Consider the following 17,696-nt stretch of genomic DNA (forward strand, 5'->3'; position numbering starts at 1 on the left):
CATAAGTGCCAGATTGTTTTGTTTCCATCAATTCAATATTCCACATATTACCTAGATAAAAATAACAATATATTTTGTTCCTATTGTCAAAAAGGGAGATACCCAGACTACTAACACTACTCACAATCTGAGCATAATATGATGTCATTGTCAGAATACCCAAGGAGTATATTAATGTTGACAGGTGTTATGGACAGGGCCTATATACACAGGAGCTCACTAGACAGGATTAATTGTCATTTGATACCTAATATTCAAGCTGAAACATTCAAGCTTGAAAAAATTCAAATAAAATTACCCCAAGAGATATCCCTATTGAGGCCTTTGGGTTTCATGGTATCAAGTTTCCTGATCCACTGGGCTTCTTTCCTAAATAATAGTTTCTGTCTGTCCCCACCTCTACGTAGAGGGGGTACCCCATCAACTATTTGGAATCTCAATTGGCTTTTATTATGTGAAATTCTTGTGAAATGATGCGCTACCGGGGCATCTTCATCATCTTTGCCTATAGCTGCTTTATGTTGACGTATCCTGTCTCTGGCCGTTTGAGTGGTCTCATCTACATAGGCCAGGCCACATGAACACTTATTCACATATATCACATATTTCGAACTACAAGAGAACCTCCCTTTGATGGGTATTCTCTTGCCTGAGAGAGGGTGAGTGACAAAATCCCCTTGTTGCATTGAATGGCACAAGGCACAATTCATGCAGGGAAAGGATCCTTTCTTAATCATTTCAATTGGTTTCTTTGTAGGACCCCAGTCAGCACAAATTAATGAGTCTCTTATGTTTCTATTTCGTCTGAAAGAAAGTTTCTATTTTGTCTGACTGCTATGTTTTCTTTTTATTGGTATATAATGGTAGTGCGCTATTTGTGAGGATTTTACACATCCGTAGTTCCATATACTTTTGAATGATAGTGACGTGCATGGAGAGCATGTGACGTTAAGGGGGAGTGAATGCGTTGTCCAATAAGCTATTGGTAAAATTTGTTCAAATAATACCTCCTCACAAGCACCTGTACATTTCCTTGACAAAGGGGCGGAGTCCGCGAAACGCGCGTCAGAATCAGCCTGGACGCCTGCACCTGGCCTTACCTGTGCTGTCTGAGCCATCCTGTATGCCGATAGCTAATGGCTTCTAAGACGGAGGTAGCGAGATGGGAGTATCATGATTGCGGTCCATTGCCACACTGAATAAACACGCTGCTGACAAGTCTCACGGTAGTACTGCACATACCAGAACTGATCAGTACAGGTAATATCATCTATCACTATTACTTTGGTTTGCAGTGAGGAGTTTACCAGCTATATACAAGGTACCTTAACTGACATCTACAGCGAACTCCCTGGTTTGGGTTACACACTGAGCATTTGTGATTTTACATGCTATGTTAGCGTACTTACCGTGAGTGAAAATATTAAAGTGTGTGAGGTTGGATCTGCAGCCGGAGTTTACATCGCTTATGAATATCTGTTTGCATATTATAAATGGGGCCGCTCATATGACAGCTTGAATTTTCCTGTGTGAGATAATATAACACGGACTATAAACACCATTAGTAATTTCAAGTATTTACAAGTATCCTGGGTCTATTACAGGACATCACATGCTATAAATGACCGGACTTAAAATTAGTATACTACAAAGTATCCGGATTCAAGTGAAATGACTATGTGGTATTAACTTTTTCAACACATTGGATACAATTTATTCTTCTTTTGAAGGGAATTATTTTGTGCTTTCTTGAAATTAAATTACTATAAGATTTCTTACAGGTTATGAGACAGGTGCTGCTGTCCTTCACTCCCTGGGGATGCCCTGGGGGTGTTTTTCTGTTATTGTTTCTTTCATTGTTTTTTTCATTGCATTTTTTTATTTTTACTTTAGGATTATATGGTACGGATGTGTTTTTTGGTGGATGGGGTTTGTGTGGATCTGTATGAGTGTATCTTTGGTCTTCTCCAACGGCTTTCTAAGTAATGTCAGATTGATTATGACCTAGTGTGAAACCATTAAAATATTTTGCTGAAAAAAATTGCTAAGACTCATTGGCTGGGATTATTTAGTATTATATTATTATTGAGTCATGGACCAGACTCTATCCCGTGCCTGAGCAGTTGACATTTATTAGGTGGTGCGGTCACTTTTTTGTTACTACAAATAAATATATATGTATATATATATATATATACATAATAACACATAAATATATATGTATATACACATATTAACAAATAAATATATATGTATATATACATAATAACACATAAATATATATGTATATAAGCATACACATTTATATTTACTGGGAACACACAGTTTCCATAGGCCACAATGTAAAGGCACTTTTCAGTGCCGATTTTTTCTCTAACACCCCACTCCCATCAAATGTAAATCCCCTAAACTGCCTAGTGCAGTTTTTCTTATTAATAATAGAATTCTAATTGCTACAACTAGCTCACGGTAGTAATAACCAGCCACTTGTAATGACTGGTTAATTATCTCGCTCCCGCAAATAGGCAAATTTGCCCATTTGCAGGAGAGCAATTATTTAGCGCTCCACTTGTAATCTAGCCCTAAATGCATTAAATGCAGATAACTGGTCAGTTATTATAATAGCAATAAGTAGTGATAAATTAATTAGCGACAAAATACAGATGGTGTGGTTATTAATTAATTTAAAATATCTTCACTTTCTACTAAATATAATTCTAATCTATGGTGAAACCACTAAAACCAACACAAATAAATTGTGAAATAAAACTCTATAAGAGGGTCTCCATTGTTCCCAAACAGTTTATTTGGAATCAATATATGTTAATAATAAGAGAAATATTTACAGGTATATACATATACACATCTATTTTACAGCAAAACAGTCCAACATTGAATACAGGGCAACTTTACTACAATAACCCCAATTTGTCCAATACTGCTAAAATAATCATAGGAATATACTAAGCCACATTCTCCAAGGTGTCCACCATCAGCCATCTTTCCAGGATAACTAAGATAAGAAAAAGCAAAAGATAGAGAGTGTTCCAGTTCTTTATACCCCAATTCAATAGGGAGTGGTTTATCAAATGCCAGTCAAAGGCTATTGGGAGTGTCTTTAGTTCAGAGAAAGGTGTATCTGGGGGAAGGGATTTTAATAATAGCTAGGTGAATATTCCAGTGATAAAATGTCACCACAGATGGTATTCCTAATATTAACCAATAGTATTTCAGAAGTGATATGATTGACATTTCTTGATAGCCAATTAACACATGAGATAGGTGGCACTGATATAAGCGGATGAGAGTATATCAAGCTTCAGTCTACAACCATTGAGAAAGCTATTATGGCGAAGCGTGTTAGGGGGGCAATTTAAGGAGAGAACGAATGGGGTTTCTTTTTTAACCAAAAGTTCTCTATGTTTGGAAGGCTAAATATGCCTATGTTAAATAATTTGAAAAAGTGTATTATTTTTTCTTTATTCAAATCCTGTAGATCTTTCTTTTTTTAAATTGTCTTTATTCAAAATTTTAAAAGATATAACAATAAATGAATAAAAAAAGATAAAGCAATATTTCTTACATCATCAATAAATCCAAATAATAACAGAGCACAATTAACCAACTACCCTCAAAAAGGTTAAATAAAAGTACAACTTTAGATAATGGGATTCACACTGAAATAGGTGGATCAGAGTAAACGTTGTGGGTGACAAGACTATAGATACATCCCTAAGCTATATGAACATCTTGGGGAATCTAGTAAATAACAATATAATAGCAAAAGAGGATAAAACCAAACATACTATGATTCTGTGTCAAGGCATGTGTCCTAAATCATAGGGATGTCAACCTCAAAGACAAGAAGCTATTGCTATGGATAATATAATTACAGAACATGGCAAATCAGTAAAACCCGACATAAATATATGATATGATAATGTGGCTGGTCTTTTCAGATATTTTTAATCTAGTAAAAAACAAGTTGAGAATAGGCAAAAAAAATAGGTAAAAGTTTCACTTGCTCCTATGCCACCACCAGGAGGAAGAATGTTAGGCCAGCATTTAATAAAGGTATTTATTAGTTAGGCAGAATTACTCTTTTTATTTACATAATAATCCCACTGTATCTAAATCAGTACATGCATATCTATAGTGCCAAGGGAAAGGACATATACTTCCATTTTCCTAATATATTTAATAATGTCTAGGATGTGGGTCAAATATGGTTATTTTTCCTTTAACCTGGCTCTTGCTAGGGCTAATTTTATGTCCAATAAAATTATGATAATAAGAGACTTAGGGGTCTATTTATTAATGTGGGGACGGACATGATCCACTTGTTAAATAGACCCCTTAAGCTCCTGCCTAATGTTTCCTAAGTTGTTGTGAAATATGGCTATCTTAGGATCCAAGGACATCCAGTGGCCTAGGGAGGAGCACACTCCAAACACCAAGATAAAAAAAGGGAAATATATAAACCAACTATTCCCATAGGGAGCGCTTCCTATAACTAAATCTAAAAATACACTCAAACCCAGATATTAGGTAAAACACATAAAACACATTAACAGACTGGATCCAAGACCCAAAATATATGTGACAAGTGGAAAAGTCCTTATTGTCCAACATCCAACAAAAGGCAGCACTCTGTCAAAAGGATGGTCAATTCCTGGTGGTGATGAATCTAGGAAGAAGGAGACACAGAGGCACCAACATGGCATAGTAGCGTCAGTACAATGGTAATGCAATGTAAAATGGAGTAATACTCACAAAGAGGAGGCTCTCAGAAGGAAACCACAGTGAGCTGGACCACTGCTAATTGATTCAGCCTGCGTTATTTGCACCTTTGGGTGCTTCATCTTTGTGAGTATTACTCCATTTTACATTGCATTACCATTGTACAGACATTACTAGGCCATGTTGGCGCCTCTGTGTCTCCTTCTTCCTACACTCCAAACACCTCCTTACATAGAGATGTTATACAAGCACATACTCACCAGATTCGAAGTTGAGAACCAACTTAAGTGCAATTTCTCCAACAGTGATTTATCTGGATTAATTTTGGACATCATCTGAGGAACCATATGCCATAACTAATAGTTTATAGTACAATTCATACAATGTAATACAGTGGATGACTTTTTTTATGTATTATAGCTTTATACCAAACATCTGACAGGCTATTTACCATTGTCTGATATCATGAGATTTTAAACATTTTGAGCAGTTAAGTAGACATGCGTAGTGGGCAGATAAGGGTTTATACAACTAAAGTCCTGCTTTCCATCTTACTTCCCAAGGGAAAACACCATGCAGGCCTGGCATGGGAACCCCTTGGAATGTAAGCATGAGTATATTCTTAACAATTCAAACCTATAACTAACTGAAACTTGCTTTCGTTTAACTATCTTGTTATAAGGGTTATGGAATTATAGAAATCAATAAGCACTGAGAAACTTTACTGTTGCCAATACTTGAATATGGATGTCAGCTGTCCCATATAGTAATACACATGCTGATGAGTGAATTGGGGAAGGATGGGGCAATACTAGCCGATGATGTCTTAGTTTTCTCCACCCTCTAAGGCAGTTCTGGATAATTATATTATTAACATGGTTCATTGGTATGAGGATGCAGCTACACTAGTTCTCCTGTAGATATGTGCGCCGGCAATGATGCTTGCTCCAGTTCTCTCCACCTAGTGCCTCAGGACAAAGTGTGATAGAAGAGATGCTTCTTGGCAAACCTAAATCACCTGAAATTACTGGGGCTTGGTGGATCTTAGAAGCCCCCATAACCCTGCAAGATTACTATATATAATGGTTGATTAAGTGTTTGCAAATGTTTTATTATTTTTATTGAAAGTTGCAGGGGAAACAGAAAAATATATATGTCATTTTGGATGGATAGACACTTTAAACGAAAGAGAGACCTATAGGATAAATAAAATGGGCTCCCTTTTTCCAGCGGGGTTAAATAAAAATATAGACATGTCTGCCTTCAATTTTGAAAAGGATCTTTGGGATAATTAGGAAAACAATTTGACACTATCGATTTTGTTTAAGGTATTTTAACTGTATATGAGCCTTGATCTTGGAAGACCAATATAACGTTCCCTTATTATCACTATTGATAAAGTTATCCACGTATCGAGTCATTATTATAGTTAGTCATACATTTATATATCACCACTGTCATGCTCTGCTGATGAGGATATGCAAGGTGATGGCAGGCTAGGATAGCCTGGAGTACAGAAAGGGGCTAGCGGTTAGTGCTTCTTTCAGGAATACCCCTATTAGAAATGTATTTAGTAACAAACAAGAAAAAGTAGATTATAGTACTGGAACTGGAGACACCCACTGGAGGCAGAGACTGGAGAAGCCCAGTGGAGGCCAAGACTGGATGCAAGCAATCTGGGTGGCAGGATGCCGGCAGGCTCTGTGGCAGGATACAGGTATCACTGTAGAGATGCTTGGTTTAAGGAACAAGGTAAACATACACAGGTTTCACCGTAAAGATGCTTGGTTTCAAGAACAAGGTAAACATGCACAGGTATCACCGTAAAGATGCTTGGTTTCAGGAACAAGGTAAACATACACAGGTTTCACCGTAAAAATGCTTGGTTTCAGGAACAAGGTAAACATACACAGGTTTCACCTTAAAGATGCTTGGTTTCAGGAACAAGGTAAACATACACAGGTTTCACCGTAAAAATGCTTGGTTTCAAGAACAAGGTAAACATGCACTGGTTTCACCTTAAAGATGCTTGGTTTCAAGAACAAGGTAAACATGCACAGGTATCACCGTAAATATGCTTGGTTTCAGGAGCAAGGTAAACATGCACAGGTTTCACCGTAAATATGCTTGGTTTCAGGAACAAGGTAAACATGCACAGGTATCACCGTAAATATGCTTGGTTTCAGGAACAAGGTAAACATGCACAGGTATCACCGTAAAAATGCTTGGTTTCAAGAACAAGGTAAACATACACAGGTTTCACCGAAAAGATGCTTGGTTTCAAGAACAAGGTAAACATACACAGGTTTCACCGTAAATATGCTTGGTTTCAGGAACAAGGTAAACATACACAGGTTTCACCGTAAAAATGCTTGGTTTCAAGAACAAGGTAAACATACACAGGTTTCACCTTAAAGATGCTTGGTTTCAGGAACAAGGTAAACATACACAGGTTTCACCGTAAAAATGCTTGGTTTCAAGAACAAGGTAAACATACACAGGTTTCACCGTAAATATGCTTGGTTTCATGAACAAGGTAAACATACACAGGTATCACCGAAAAGATGCTTGGTTTCAAGAACAAGGTAAACATACACAGGTTTCACCGAAAAGATGCTTGGTTTCAGGAACAAGGTAAACATGCACAGGTTTCACCGAAAAGATGCTTGGTTTCAGGAACAAGGTAAACATACACAGGTTTCACCGTAAATATGCTTGGTTTCATGAACAAGGTAAACATACACAGGTATCACCGAAAAGATGCTTGGTTTCAAGAACAAGGTAAACATACACAGGTTTCACTGAAAAGATGCTTGGTTTCAGGAACAAGGTAAACATGCACAGGTTTCACCGAAAAGATGCTTGGTTTCAGGAACAAGGTAAACATGCACAGGTATCACCGTAAATATGCTTGGTTTCAGGAACAAGGTAAACATACACAGGTTTCACCGTAAAAATGCTTGGTTTCAAGAACAAGGTAAACATACACAGGTTTCACCGAAAAGATGCTTGGTTTCAGGAACAAGGTAAACATACACAGGTTTCACCGAAAAGATGCTTGGTTTCAAGAACAAGGTAAACATACACAGGTTTCACCGAAAAGATGCTTGGTTTCAGGAACAAGGTAAACATGCACAGGTATCACCGTAAATATGCTTGGTTTCAGGAACAAGGTAAACATGCACAGGTATCACCGTAAAGATGCTTGGTTTCAGGAACAAGGTAAACATGCACAGGTATCACCGTAAAGATGCTTGGTTTCAGGAACAAGGTAAACATACACAGGTTTCACCGTAAAGAGGCTTGGTTTCAAGAACAAGGTAAACATACACAGGTATCACCGTAAAAACGCTTGGTTTCAAGAACAAGGTAAACATGCACAGGTATCACCGTAAAGATGCTTGGTTTCAGGAACAAGGTAAACATGCACAGGTATCACCGTAAAGATGCTTGGTTTCAGGAACAAGGTAAACATGCACAGGTATCACCGTAAAGATGCTTGGTTTCAAGAACAAGGTAAACATACACAGGTATCACCGTAAAAATGCTTGGTTTCAAGAACAAGGTAAACATACACAGGTTTCACGGAAAAGATGCTTGGTTTCAGGAACAAGGTGAGCATACACAGGTATCACAGTAGATATGCTTGGTTTAAGAAGCAGGGTAAGCATACACAGGTATCACAGCAGAGATGCTTGGCTTCAGGAGCAGGGTAAGCATACATATGTATCACAGCAGAGATGCTTGGCTTCAGGAGCAGGGTAAGCATACATATGTATCACAGCAGAGATGCTTGGCTTCAGGAGCAGGGTAAGCATACATATGTATCACAGCAGAGATGCTTGGCTTCAGGAGCAGGGTAAGCATACATATGTATCACAGCAGAGATGCTTGGCTTCAGGAGCAGGGTAAGCATACATATGTATCACAGCAGAGATGCTTGGCTTCAGGAGCAGCGTAAGCATACACAGGTATCACAGCAGAGATGCTTGGCTTCAGGAGCAGGGTAAGCATACATATGTATCACAGTAGATATGCTTGGCTTCAGGAGCAGGGTAAGCATACACAGGTATCACAGCAGAGATGCTTGGCTTCAGGAGCAGGGTAAGCATACATATGTATCACAGCAGAGATGCTTGGCTTCAGGAGCAGGGTAAGCATACACAGGTATCACAGCAGAGATGCTTGGCTTCAGGAGCAGGGTAAGCATACATATGTATCACAGCAGAGATGCTTGGCTTCAGGAGCAGGGTAAGCATACATATGTATCACAGCAGAGATGCTTGGCTTCAGGAGCAGGGTAAGCATACATATGTATCACAGCAGAGATGCTTGGCTTCAGGAGCAGCGTAAGCATACATATGTATCACAGCAGAGATGCTTGGCTTCAGGAGCAAGGTAAGCATACATATGTATCACAGCAGAGATGCTTGGCTTCAGGAGCAGGGTAAGCATACACAGGTATCACAGCAGAGATGCTTGGCTTCAGGAGCAGGGTAAGCATACACAGGTATCACAGCAGAGATGCTTGGCTTCAGGAGCAGCGTAAGCATACATATGTATCACAGCAGAGATGCTTGGCTTCAGGAGCAGGGTAAGCATACATATGTATCACAGCAGAGATGCTTGGCTTCAGGAGCAGCGTAAGCATACATATGTATCACAGCAGAGATGCTTGGCTTCAGGAGCAGGGTAAGCATACATATGTATCACAGCAGAGATGCTTGGCTTCAGGAGCAAGGTAAGCATACATATGTATCACAGCAGAGATGCTTGGCTTCAGGAGCAGGGTAAGCATACACAGGTATCACAGCAGAGATGCTTGGCTTCAGGAGCAGGGTAAGCATACATATGTATCACAGCAGAGATGCTTGGCTTCAGGAGCAAGGTAAGCATACATATGTATCACAGCAGAGATGCTTGGCTTCAGGAGCAGGGTAAGCATACACAGGTATCACAGCAGAGATGCTTGGCTTCAGGAGCAGGGTAAGCATACATATGTATCACAGCAGAGATGCTTGGCTTCAGGAGCAGGGTAAGCATACACAGGTATCACAGCAGAGATGCTTGGCTTCAGGAGCAGGGTAAGCATTCACAGGTATCACAGCAGAGATGCTTGGCTTCAGGAGCAGGGTAAGCATACATGTGTATCACAGCAGAGATGCTTGGCTTCAGGAGCAAGGTAAGCATACATATGTATCACAGCAGAGATGCTTGGCTTCAGGAGCAGGGTAAGCATACACAGGTATCACAGTAGATATGCTTGGCTTCAGGAGCAGGGTAAGCATACATATGTATCACAGCAGAGATGCTTGGCTTCAGGAGCAAGGTAAGCATACATATGTATCACAGCAGAGATGCTTGGCTTCAGGAGCAGGGTAAGCATACATATGTATCACAGCAGAGATGCTTGGCTTCAGGAGCAGGGTAAGCATACACAGGTATCACAGCAGAGATGCTTGGCTTCAGGAGCAAGGTAAGCATACATATGTATCACAGCAGAGATGCTTGGCTTCAGGAGCAGGGTAAGCATACACAGGTATCACAGCAGAGATGCTTGGCTTCAGGAGCAGGGTAAGCATACATATGTATCACAGCAGAGATGCTTGGCTTCAGGAGCAGGGTAAGCATACACAGGTATCACAGCAGAGATGCTTGGCTTCAGGAGCAAGGTAAGCATACATATGTATCACAGCAGAGATGCTTGGCTTCAGGAGCAGGGTAAGCATACACAGGTATCACAGCAGAGATGCTTGGCTTCAGGAGCAGGGTAATCATACACAGGTATCACAGCAGAGATGCTTGGCTTCAGGAGCAGGGTAAGCATACACAGGTATCACAGCAGAGATGCTTGGCTTCAGGAGCAGGGTAAGCATACATATGTATCACAGCAGAGATGCTTGGCTTCAGGAGCAAGGTAAGCATACACAGGTATCACAGTAGAGATGTTTGGCATCAGGAGCAGGGTAAGCATACACAGGTATCACAGTAGAGATGCTTGGCTTCATGAGCAGGGTAAGCATACACAGGTATCACAGCAGAGATGCTTGGCTTCAGGAGCAGCGTAAGCATACACAGGTATCACAGCAGAGATGCTTGGCTTCAGGAGCAGGGTAAGCATACATATGTATCACAGCAGAGATGCTTGGCTTCAGGAGCAGGGTAAGCATACATATGTATCACAGCAGAGATGCTTGGCTTCAGGAGCAGGGTAAGCATACACAGGTATCACAGCAGAGATGCTTGGCTTCAGGAGCAGCGTAAGCATACATATGTATCACAGCAGAGATGCTTGGCTTCAGGAGCAGGGTAAGCATACATATGTATCACAGCAGAGATGCTTGGCTTCAGGAGCAGGGTAAGCATACACAGGTATCACAGCAGAGATGCTTGGCTTCAGGAGCAGCGTAAGCATACATATGTATCACAGCAGAGATGCTTGGCTTCAGGAGCAGGGTAAGCATACATATGTATCACAGCAGAGATGCTTGGCTTCAGGAGCAGGGTAAGCATACACAGGTATCACAGCAGAGATGCTTGGCTTCAGGAGCAGGGTAAGCATACACAGGTATCACAGCAGAGATGCTTGGCTTCAGGAGCAGGGTAAGCATACACAGGTATCACAGCAGAGATGCTTGGCTTCAGGAGCAAGGTAAGCATACACAGGTATCACAGCAGAGGTGCTTGGCTTCAGGAGCAAGGTTAGCATACACAGGTATCACAGCAGAGATGCTTGGCTTCAGGAGCAGCGTAAGCATACACAGGTATCACAGCAGAGATGCTTGGCTTCAGGAGCAGCGTAAGCATACACAGGTATCACAGCAGAGATGCTTGGCTTCAGGAGCAGCGTAAGCATACATATGTATCACAGCAGAGATGCTTGGCTTCAGGAGCAGGGTAAGCATACATATGTATCACAGCAGAGATGCTTGGCTTCAGGAGCAGGGTAAGCATACATATGTATCACAGCAGAGATGCTTGGCTTCAGGAGCAGCGTAAGCATACACAGGTATCACAGCAGAGATGCTTGGCTTCAGGAGCAGGGTAAGCATACACAGGTATCACAGCAGAGATGCTTGGCTTCAGGAGCAGGGTAAGCATACATATGTATCACAGCAGAGATGCTTGGCTTCAGGAGCAGGGTAAGCATACATATGTATCACAGCAGAGATGCTTGGCTTCAGGAGCAGGGTAAGCATACATATGTATCACAGCAGAGATGCTTGGCTTCAGGAGCAGGGTAAGCGTACATATGTATCACAGCAGAGATGCTTGGCTTCAGGAGCAGGGTAAGCATACACAGGTATCACAGCAGAGATGCTTGGCTTCAGGAGCAGGGTAAGCATACATATGTATCACAGCAGAGATGCTTGGCTTCAGGAGCAGGGTAAGCATACATATGTATCACAGCAGAGATGCTTGGCTTCAGGAGCAGCGTAAGCATACATATGTATCACAGCAGAGATGCTTGGCTTCAGGAGCAAGGTAAAGCATACACAGGTATCACAGCAGAGATGCTTGGCTTCAGGAGCAGGGTAAGCATACATATGTATCACAGCAGAGATGCTTGGCTTCAGGAGCAGGGTAAGCATACATATGTATCACAGCAGAGATGCTTGGCTTCAGGAGCAGGGTAAGCATACATATGTATCACAGCAGAGATGCTTGGCTTCAGGAGCAGTTTAAGCATACACAGGTATCACAGCAGATATGCTGTGACTGGTTGGAGACACAGGATACTCAGGTACTGCTGTGACAGGCTGGAGACACACCAAGTCTAGGTGTTTCTTCTTGTGCTTCTGGGTGCTGTATATCTGTATGCTGAATTGCTGTATTGATTTACTATTGCTAAACTCTGCCTGTTTGACTACTCTGCTTGCCTTAACCCCTGAATTGCTGGATGGCTTAACTGTCGATGAACTCTGCCTGCTTGACTACACTGCTTGCCTTAAACTCTGCATTGCTGGATTGCTTTACCATTAATGAACTCTGCCTGTTTGACTACTCTGCTTGCCTTAACCCTAAAATATTGGATTGCCATTCTGTTGCCGAACTCTGCCTGCCTGACCATTCTATTGATTTATCCTTGAAATGCCTTACGGCTGGATTCCCTACCTATTGCCATCAGAGACTATCCTGTCTGTTTTAGTCCTTCAAGTGGTTTACCCTTGAACTGCCTTACTGCTGGATTCCCTATCTATTGCCATCAGAAACTATCCTGTCTGTTTCAGTCTTTCAAGTGGTTTACCCTTGAACTTCCTAACAGTAGTACAAATAGGGATATCTTGTCAAACTTAATTTGACAGGTACCACGCTCTTTTAAATGCAAAACCCCACCCTTTTATATGCAACCCCCACACCTTTATATGCAGATCCCCACACCTTCATATGCAGATCCCCACCCTTTATATGCAGATCCCCGCCCACTCTCCTCCCAATATTTCCACCCTATCCGCCCACTCTTTTCCATATTTCACGCCCCTTTTATGGCTTATTGCCTTCTTTTAACAGCTTTTTAACATTTATTTTAATGTTATAATAATAAACAATATACTTTTATTTTAATTTGTTTTGTGTTAATGTTTTATCTATCGTTTAACTATTTTGTCAGATTTCAATGCGATTAAATAAAGCGCAGAATTTATTTTCTTTTTTTAAAACTTTATTTGATTCATAAAGCAGCAAAAAAAAAAGTTTTATACAGAAAACAACAGTTGATAAAATTTACAAAGTCAACCACGTTGAAGGATTAAAAAGTGATTTAGGTCTTTTCTTTGGTGTCAGGTAACTTTGAGATGTAGTTAGTCCCATGGTGGGTGTTAAAGGTAATGGTAAAATATCATGTTGCGGCAATGTCTCTGGTAAATGAGTAATATCCCTAATTTCCATTTTTAGATGTTCAAAATAATCCCTTTTTCTAGCATTACCAACAACTGACGATGGAGTATTCAGTTCAGCCATAGCTTTCATAAAAGACTCCCAAACTTGCAGTGTTTTGTGCATGGTCACTTTCGGCTAGATTACGAGTTTTTGTCGGTAATGGTGTGCGGGGCTAATGAGCAGTTTATGCTCACCTCTCACTTACAGACAACGCTGGTATTACAGGGTTTTTTAAACCCGGCTTTAGCCGCAAAAAAGTGAGTGGAGAGCAACATTTTGCTCCATATCTCACCTCAATACCAGCGCTGCTTACGGTAGCGGTGAGCTGGCTAAATGTGCTCATGCACCCATAGGAATCAATGGGGCTGATTCGGCTGAAAAAAAGTCTAACACCTGCAAAAAAGCAGCGTTCAGCTCCTAACGCAGCCCCATTGATTCCTATGGGGAAATACTTTTTATGTCTACACCTAACACCCTAACATGAACTCAGAGTCTAAACACCCCTAATATTACACTTATTAACCCCTAATCTGCCACCCCTGACATCACCGCAACCTACATTATATTATTAACCCCTAATCTGCCGTTCCGGATACCGCCGTCACCTACATTATACTTATGAACCCCTAATCTTTCGCCCCCAACATCGCCAACACCTACATTATAGTTATTAACCCCTATTCTGCTACCCCCAATGTTGTTGCAACCTACCCACAATTATTAACCCCTAATCTGCCACCCCCAACGTCGCTGTCACTATAATAAAGTTATTAACCCCTAAACCTAAGTCTAACCCTAACCCTAACTTAAATATAATTTAAATAAATCTAAATAAAAATACTATTATTAAATAAATTATTCCTATTTAAAACTAAATACTTACCTATAAAATAAACCATAAGATAGCTACAATATAACTAATAGTTACATTTGGCTAGATTTAGAGTTTTGTCGGTAAAAAGCAGCGTAACTAACGCTGCATTTTTTCCCAGCGCACCCTTTCAACAATGCTGGTATTTAGAGTTGTCTGAGGGGCTGCGTTAGGCTCAAAAAAGGGTGCGTTGAGCCTAACTTAGCTCCACTTCAACCCTCAATACCAGCGTTGCTTACGGTTAGTGATGTCCCGAACTGTTCGCCCACGAATGGTTCACAGCAAACATAGCTTGTTCACGTTCGCGGCTGTGGGCGAACACATGCGATGTTCGATCCGCCCCCTATGTGTCATCATTGAGGAAACTTTGACCCTGTATGTCATAGCCTTCTGACACATTAGAGCCAATCTGAAAAGTAAAGGAAGTGTGATGGCACTACTAAGGTGAAGAGGGATGGGCTAGTAATAGTCAAAGAAATAGCCTTATATTTATTATTTACTGCCCTTGGGTGCTGTGTACTTTAACACAATGTAGAGTTAGTGACCAAGTAGTCACAAAAAAAGAGTACACTTGAAAGCACTCACCCCCTCATGAATTCATAAAGGTGTGGCGTGTTGTGTGTGAAAAAAATGACACGTTAAAAACATAAACACTTTAATAGAATTTAATTAAAAACTGGGTGTATTTAAAAACACTAGACAACTAATAGGTAGTATTGTGTAATTCGTCTGAGATACTCTTACCTTATTAGTAATATTTATTGGTCAGTCAGTTATTGCAATATGATTGGCGTCTCAGATTGGTAGAGTGAACCAGATAAATAAAGGAGTACTTATGAATGAGCACTAAATTGATAATGTTAACCCAAAAAAGGTAATTGTATATGGTTAATAAAGTGCTACTGCTTATTATATATTAACTCCTATTCTAGTTCTATTGGTAACTAACCGCTGCTCTTAGGTCAAATCTAAGTCTAATTATAAGAATAGATGTGTAGCCACATGAGTTGACATGCTAGACATAGATTACCCCTTTAAAAAGATATTAGTATATCGTCTAATGACTTGGTTTAGTTATTCTTAAAGGTTGTAATGTTCCTCAATAATGACAAATTGCTATGTCAATCTGTGTATGGGGAAAACAGATATAATCAGATGCATTTAGTTTTCTGATGTAAGAAGAGCTGCTGGGCGGTTTGCAACTAATAGGACTAATAGTTGTAATAGTAATCACTGTTTGGTGCAATGGCCAATGAGAGCCTTAGTTCCAACTAAGGCTCTCATTGGCCATTGCACCCAAATAGGCGTGTTTCCTTAGATTAGAAAATACCGCGAAAATCGCGGCGCCCCGCCTTCGAAAAAGCCGGTTCACCCGGCGAAACATGTCAGGAGAAGGGGGAATTGGATCCCCTCTATTTTAGAGTCTAGATAACTTTTAGCTATGTAAATTCTGATATCTGAGCTGACGATTAAACGTATACTCAGATTAGCCAGTTAGCCATATGATTTCAGGAGTAATACTCCATACATTGAGACTTGACGTCTCTTAGAGCGGTTACAGTTGTTACCGCTACTCTCTCTGGTCTGTCTCACTATTATTTAATTTACTATTCAATAGCAACACTGTTGCGCTACAGGTTGTAACAGCAACATCGTTGCGATATAAGTTTGTAATATACTGTTATAATTTATAGACAATACTATACTGGGGAACTCTATGCATACCATTATTTGACTACTGGGTAGTGTATAAATAGGATTATGATTTAAGGTTATTATCACCGGATATTATTTGATTTATCCTTAACGCTATCCACAACTTACAAGCAAAACACCCTGTTTCAACATTGCTTGATAGACCGCTATTGCGGGTAATGATACCGGTAAAACAGAATTATATCACATATTGCTTAAGTAAGTGAATTTAACAAAGCAAGTAATGATCCTTAAACAAATATACGATAAGGATCAGAGAAAACTTGTTTCTTGAATTATTCAGAATACAATTAGTCCTATTAGTTGCAAACCGCCCAGCAGCTCTTCTTACATCAGAAAACTAAATGCATCTGATTATATCTGTTTTCCCCATACACAGATTGACATAGCAATTTGTCATTATTGAGGAACATTACAACCTTTAAGAATAACTAAACCAAGTCATTAGACGATATACTAATATCTTTTTAAAGGGGTAATCTATGTCTAGCATGTCAACTCATGTGGCTACACATCTATTCTTATAATTAGACTTAGATTTGACCTAAGAGCAGCGGTTAGTTACCAATAGAACTAGAATAGGAGTTAATATATAATAAGCAGTAGCACTTTATTAACCATATACAATTACCTTTTTTGGGTTAACATTATCAATTTAGTGCTCATTCATAAGTACTCCTTTATTTATCTGGTTCACTCTACCAATCTGAGACGCCAATCATATTGCAATAACTGACTGACCAATAAATATTACTAATAAGGTCAGAGTATCTCAGACGAATTACACAATACTACCTATTAGTTGTCTAGTGTTTTTAAATACACCCAGTTTTTAATTAAATTCTATTAAAGTGTTTATGTTTTTAATGTGTCATTTTTTTCACACACAACACGCCACACCTTTATGAATTCATGAGGGAGTGAGTGCTTTCAAGTGTACTCTTTTTTATGACTACTTGGTCACTAACTCTACATTAGAGCCAATCAACATCAGACACTCCCTCGCAGACCCTCCCAGCTACTCGGAAGCCGTCATTTTAGACTCATAATGACCTTGCTTTCTTAGTGAGAGGACGTGTTGTGTTTGTGCTGCTGACATTATAGGGAAATACATAGCTAGGCTAGTGTATTTAGTGTCCACTACAGTCCAGAAGGACTCATCTCATCTCTGCTGCAAGGACAGCACCCCAAAAAGCCTTTTTTAGGGCTATAATTCGAGGCGTTTTTTTTTTTCTTATTTTTATTAGCATTTGCCTGGCTTTCAGCCTGTGTGTAAGGCTCACAGCATATGCTGTGATTACTGCCACCACTGATATCTGCCTAACAACATTAGTTTAAATTTAACCAACCAAAAATTTTAATTATTTTGCTAGTGTAATTTTTTTTCATTTTCTATCAGGCCTGTGTCACACAGCATAAACTCTGGTTCATTGCTCTGTGCCATCCACCAGTGTTAATATCCATTTATAACATTATTTTAAATTTAAAA

Source organism: Bombina bombina, chromosome 11 (genome assembly GCF_027579735.1).
Source record: "Bombina bombina isolate aBomBom1 chromosome 11, aBomBom1.pri, whole genome shotgun sequence".
NCBI lineage: Eukaryota > Metazoa > Chordata > Amphibia > Anura > Bombinatoridae > Bombina > Bombina bombina.